This window comes from Apium graveolens, chromosome 11 (assembly GCF_009905375.1).
Source record: "Apium graveolens cultivar Ventura chromosome 11, ASM990537v1, whole genome shotgun sequence".
In the NCBI taxonomy this organism is placed as follows: Eukaryota; Viridiplantae; Streptophyta; class Magnoliopsida; order Apiales; family Apiaceae; genus Apium; species Apium graveolens.
Window position 1 is genome coordinate 33,041,459 of NC_133657.1, and position 7,193 is coordinate 33,048,651.

Sequence of the window (7,193 nt, forward strand, 5' to 3'; positions counted from 1 at the left end):
TTTATATCACTGAGGCTTGATCAATTTCTTGAATTTCTTCTAGTGAATTAATTCCTCAAGTCTGTAGATGAACATTGTTTCTGAATCCTTTGAACATATGTTACTTTGTGAGATCTCTTTGACGGTAGATCCACTATTTACTTATTACATTCTTATTTGAGTTGAGTTAAATCCTCGAATAAACAAATAGGCTATGACATATGCCTTTCAGATATTTACACTCTTTGTACTTCAAGAGCTTGCTCCGATACCAATTGTTAGTCCCTAACAATACAACAAGAATTACAGAAGGGGGTTGAATGTAATTCTGACTACTTTTTCAAAAGTAAAATTGTTCTTACTTGATAAAATATGAAAGTAATAAAAACAAAGTCTTTTAAAACTTTCTGGTGGATTTGAAAGTATCCACCAGATATATATATATATATATATCAATGAGAACTCTGTGAAGCTTAAATGGCTCACAGCTGCTTTACAAGTTGAACAATCAAACTATAGAGAGATTCTTGACAGGTACAACTTTTTCTATCTCTCTTTAAAATATGTTTGCTTCGTTGAATGTTCTACTAGATACACTTGTTTTATATATCACCAAGTTTACATGACAATAAGACAAGATAATAAAACTAAACATATCTAGTCTAACTCCATGCTTCTTCACTACTCTATTCCAGCATCTTTGAATATCTTCACAATTGCTTTGTTCTCAAATTCCTACTTAACAGGCTGCCACATTCCTTTTGCAAACACCCGACGCATGTGACTGTGTTGTCACGGTCAACATATATTTAAATTTGATCATCCGTCGGGAGTCTTGTAGATCATCCGTCGGGAGCTTTATTGATTACCCGTTGGGTAGCTTTGTTGATCATCCGTCGGGTAGCTATTTGTCACTTGACTCCATTTCACTTATACAGAATTACAAGACATCACATATTTATAATTAATCAACCTATTCTTCATATCCACTAGTAGTCAACATGACTCATATACTCCTACAGAATCTATAAAAGTTGTTTGCAGAAATGTGCTATAATACTTATTAATTACATAAGCTACTCACTCGATGGATGTTAATTGGTCATCCGTCGGGACTATAAGGTTCATCCATCGGGACTATATTTGATCATCCGTCGAGTGCTACAAATTATACTAAGTTGAATCTACTAAGGCGTTTTGTTAATATAATCATCAAGTACACAACATATTCCTAACAATAAAAATTATTGATTCTGTTGAAGCTTTGTCGAATAGATTGTATTAACTGTATTCACCCCCCTCTACAGTTGATTAAGGGCCTAATAGAGAATCATGTAAATAGATAGCGGTGCAGTTATTCATTCAAAAGTCATGTTGACTCAATGCATAATCTAGAATATGATGGCTAAGTGTAAATATTTGATGGCATATAATTCAGATTAAATGAAGTGAGTCATCAACTGCTAAATGAAGGGAAAGCATCAACTACTTTTTATATCAGCCTATCAACTGCTAAACATGTGACTATCAATGGCTAACGAAAGCTGTAGGAAAAGACCTCCAATGGCTAAGAAGTTCTATAGCTAATGAATATCAATGGATAAGAAGATACTTCGTCAGTCCCAGCCAATTTTTATCATTTCTGAGAGAGTGTCTGGCATACATTTTAAGATGAATATAAAGTATAGTTCTATAACTTTAAAAAAAAATTATTTTTCTGAATAAAAATAGAATTTTTAAACTATTATTCAGAAAAAGATTTTTTTTTAAAATACAGAACTATACTTTTTATTCATCTTAAAATACGTTCCAAATACTCTTTTACAAACGATAGCAATTGGGAGGGACAGAGGGAGTATATAGCTGCTGATAGTGATATGACAGTGGTCAAAACTTAGGATTGTCATAGCACATGGGCTGATGGGAATCTCAGAAAAGAAAATGAGAAATGTTGTGCAAGACATGCTTGTACTATAACAAGACTAAGTCAAATTGACAGCCCTAAGTAAGTTGTATGATAATCTAAGTTTGCATTTTGTATTGTATCACTTAAGTCTGTAAAAGTGTAAATAGATTAAACTGGAGTATTTTTCTGTAAACAGTCTCAAGCCTAAGAATAAACTCTGAAAGAAGATCATGCCTCAGAGATAATGTTAAGAAGTTTGGAGTTGAATAAATTTATTTTGGGAAAAATATTCTAAGTCTAGAAATCTACAAATCACAGATTAAGTGTTATAGAGAAGTCATTCGAGAACTCCAGAATGAATTATCGAGAAGTCAAGAAAAGCTTATAGAGAAGTCTCAGAGATATCGACAAGCCAAAATGAAGACATTAAGATTGGAGATATCGACAAGTCAAAATATCACTAGAGATCTCAGAGATATCGATAAGTCAAAATATCACTAGAGATCTCTGAGATATCGATAAGTCCACAGAACCTGTTTTATAGTCACCTTTGCTAGCTGAATTGTAGTGAGCTTTTGGTTTCTAGTTGTTGCTGTTTGAAGATTGTCCCTTGCTCTTGAAGAACCTTGGCTTCTTGACCCTTATGTTGGAGAATATCCTAGCTAAGTAAGCCATGGATTGGTCCATTTCATCTAACTCATCCAACAAAAACACAGGGATTTCATCAGTTTTTACTGAAGACCCTGTGACTGTCACAAATGCACCTTTATGTGTAAATCAATCTTCACATATTGAAAGGTTTGAGGGTAATACTACTGAGGGGGAGCTATCTAAATACTCTCCAATTCAATTGGAGGTTCCTCATGGAGGGACAACTCCCCTCACAACCCTGGCTAAAATTGCCTTAGTAGTTGTAGCTAGGAGTCCAATTGCCCATGATCCCAATCATAGGGGAGGAAATTTTAGCACATCAAGTGCCGACTCTGTAAAAGAAGAGCAAGGATTTGAGGCCAAGGTACATGATAATAACTTGGTCAAATTTCCTACAATTTAATTGGAGTTTCCCATAAGTGGTGAACAACACACTGTCACAACCACAGTACCTACTGTGAATTCAACTGTGATTCCAATCATAGGGTTACCTGCCCACTCTCTACCCTCCACATCAAAAAAATCAGACATCCCGTCAACATCAAACCCTTCTCAACAACCCTCACACCTTATCTCTTAATAGCTGCAGGATGCTCAGGCTCAACCAATAACAATGAATGACCTTTTGGTGGATCAACTTTCTGGCCTTTCCATATTACCCAATAGTTTCTCACAAGTGACATGTCCAGCCAAGATTATCAGGCAATCTTGCTATCATAAAAAGAAGATGTTGAAAAGAAGCAGCAGAGGATTGTGAATGAAGCTGAGAAGGATGGAAATGTAGATGCTTGGTTAGACAAGGACTTCAGCTTGAGCATGGATGAGGTCTTGGCAAGATTTAAGAAGAATGTGTCACTATCTTGGAAAGTAATGCCAAGGCTCTCAGTCCACAGGAAGTCTATGATGCTGTGACAGAATTCTATAAAGCTCAACTCAAAGCTTTTCATCTCATAAGTAAAGCACTACAACAGACTCTGGACAGCCATCAAGACTGGATAAGGATATTGGTAAAAGATAAGCTAGATGACCTTGTTCCAACTCAAGTTGAGATTAAGAACAAATTTTTCATATTTGCTGATCAAATGGTCAGGTTTGACATGTCCAGTATGGATCAAAGCATCAAGATCCTAAGGCAATCATGTGTGGCTCTGCATGAAGTTGTCCAGAATCACATCACCAGTAATAACAACACAAGGGTCAAACTGGATCAACTTCATCAAGCTAGAAATGAACCTTCAGCTTTATTGATGTAAGGAATTAAGGGTTCCATTCAAGCTACATTTGGTGCTCCTGTCTCAACCAGCTAACAACAACCACTCTCCACATCTACAAACCTCCAAATTCAGTCTCTTCAACAGCAAGTTTCCACTCTACAGTCATCAAATAATTCCCTTATAGCATAAGTCTCTCAACTTACAGCTCTGGTACAAAGTCAACAGGAAGATAACAAAACTTTGGTAGACTCCCACAAACACTTATAAATGCAGAATTTAGTCTCATTGAGAGCTATCATGGGTGCCCTAAATATTCCTGTGTCTGCACTTCCTGAAGCTGTGAAGCCTGAAATTCCAACTCCATTACTCCTTTCTACTACCAAGACTAAGGGGGGATAGAGGGTGGGATTCAACAGTCCAAAGAAGCTGGTAAATCAAAGGAAGCTATAAAATCTACTACCCACTCTGGTTAAAGTTTTGCACAATTAAAAATATCTCAAGATGTTAGTAAAGACAGACTCCAGAAAGCTGTAGTAGGACCCTGTCAAGATAAGGAGTTCAATGAGCTACTAGCAGTGCTAAGAGTCTCTTTGGCCAACAACTACATCATTTATAAGAGAGCTTTATCAATAACATCAATTTTCTAAGAGTGGTGATAGTAAAGGACACCTTTCTGGAAAAGAGGATTGTAGCAAATGTCAATGACTGTGGCTTGGACAGATGTTTTCAGGTGTCTCTCTCAAATCTCCAAACCATGAGAGCATCTGAGCTGGATGTAATAATTGATAGAGTTAATCCACTAATTCCAGAGGACACCCAATTGTTATATAAACTCAAGAAAGCTCAGATAGCTGCTTTTCGTGAAGCCTATCTACATCCAGCAAAGGGGTGGCCTACATCTGTTCACAGATAAAAAAGTGCAAGTACTTCACAGTTCCAAAGAATTATGTAAGAGGAAATCTCATATTGATAATGACTTTGGAAATTGATCTCAAGTCCAAGAAGAACAAGAAAGTTGAAGATGAGGAGATGATAAGAATATTGGGGAGATACCTTCAAACTGCTGAAACCATGTTGTCAAATACTCAATTCAACACAAAAGATGACGAGGATGATGATGAGCAGAAGAATGATGAGAAAAAACCTTCTGGCTCAAATCCAAGTCAATCTTCTAAAGCAACTGGTAACAAAGTAGAAGAGAAGAAAAGGGATGATAAGAAGAGGGGAGTTGAAAGGAGAAGGAAGAAGAGGGAAGATGGTAAAGGTACCAAGAAAAATATCCTACCAATCCAAATCTCACAAACTCAAACCTTTAAGCCTGCAAACTCAAACACTCAACCACCTTCAACCTCTAAGCCTAAACTTTTGTACAAATAAACTGCAAACACCTTACTCAAAATACCAATCACTTCTAGCCAATCCTTCTTAAATAAAATCTCAAACCTACCCTCATTTAAGCCACCAATCAAGACTCATTTCAAGACTGTTGGGAGAAAACCAAAGAAGCTGTAAGTTGGAAAGTGAGTTATCTGGAATTACTTTAATCAGACTGATTTTCTACTTTTAAACTGGTGCATCACAGATGATGACTACTTTCAATAATTATCTGAAGAAATGGTCAAAGTTTGGGTTGTATCATTGAAAGAAGTCAAAATATATTATCAGAATGGCTCATTCACTCTACTTAGCAGGAATTTAATGGATACACTTTCAACCATATAATTTAAGAGGATGATCAGCTTAATGAAGGACAAGGACACAAGTACAAGGGCATGGAAGGTTGTGATGTGTGTATGGTTTAGAGAAAAGGATGATAGAAATGAAAAAGCAAGGGATGAAAAAAAGGAAAGGGAAAGAAAATATGCAAAAGAAATATAAATGTTTTAACGGAGATCTAATGAACTCAAGGCAAAGGTATAACGACTCGTATATTTTTGGCATTATTTAAAAGTATAATTACTGATTAATTAAATAAATAAAATATGTGTATGGGTTCTGTCAGTGGGCTATTATTTTGTTATTAATTATATGTGATTATTGGTGATCGAGAATCATTTGTGTAATTGGTTGTGAAGCTGTGCTGTTTTGTTTTTATGTTTTAAGGTGATTTTGTTTAAGATGTATTTTCATAAATACTTGGATTATCCCTAAAATCATTTTTATTGATTTATAATTTTATTTGTTATTTTTGGGATTTTATAAAATTTGAAAATCAATATTTCATTGATTACTTATCCCTGAACGATAATCTGATTGTATTTTATTGTAAATTCGGTATTAAATTCAGAAAAATTTCAAAAATTACGAAATTCATATTTTACTAAGTTTGGAATATTTCAAGAATTTTAAAATTATTTTTGAAATTTTGGGATTAAATCCACCCGCATGTTCGTTTGTTAAATCGTAAAATGCGGGTATGTTGCGCGATTCCAAAATGGTTTAAAGATTTTGAAAACTTTACTTTATTAGTTTTTAGTTATTCCAGGAATTTTGGAACTATTCTGGAAATTTTCGGGTTAATTTTTAAATGTAAATTGCTCGATAAATGTAATATGCGGTGTCAGAATCAGGTAATAAAAAGAATTAAAAATTGGGATAATTATACCCGTTCTTATCATTTTATCCCATACTCTCTCTCATTATCTATCCTCTCTCACACTCTATTCTCTCTTAATCTCTCCAATCTCTCGGTCTCGATCTCTTAATCTCGCATTTCTTTTGCCATAATCTCTCTATATATCTATATCTCCCTCAAATTCTTCTCCTTCTTCCCCGTTCTTTCTTTTTCCTCCGTGGTTTCGCCTGATTGTCACCGTCGCCGTGGTTTTCCGCCAGTGAGTGTGGCCTACATATGTTCCTGATCGTGTGTTGTGGTTCTGTGTTGCCTGCTTATGTGTATACAATCTTGTATATGTATATGTGATTCATGTGCTGTGTTTGTGTAATTTGTGTGCTTCCGCCTTTCGGATTTTTCCGAGAGGTGGTGGCGCATGTTGCCTAACATTGTGTTGCCTCTCTCTTTTCGATTGTTCTGTTTTCCTGGCAGCGCGTGTGCGCGTGGGTCAGGACTATGGTGAAATTGTTCCTGTAATTGTCCTGCAATAAATTAATAATAATATTCGAATGAAAATTATTTGATTATTTAATCAAAAATACTTTTTCGTGCGGGATTATGATAATTAATCGGTAAAACTCACGCAGGACGTCCGATAAACGGAAACCCGTGAATTTTACCACCGTCGGTGAGGAGCCTCGGCGAGCCGATGGTGGACTATGATGAATATTTCTGAGTCCTACGAATAAAAATATAAAAATTTGAATAATAATAGTTAATAAATAAAGTATGATGGTGATTGGGATTTGTGGAATTTTGGAGTATTGCGATTGTTGTTGATTCGATGTCGAATTGTTTCGACGGGTTAGCCCAATTTCCGAGAAATCAG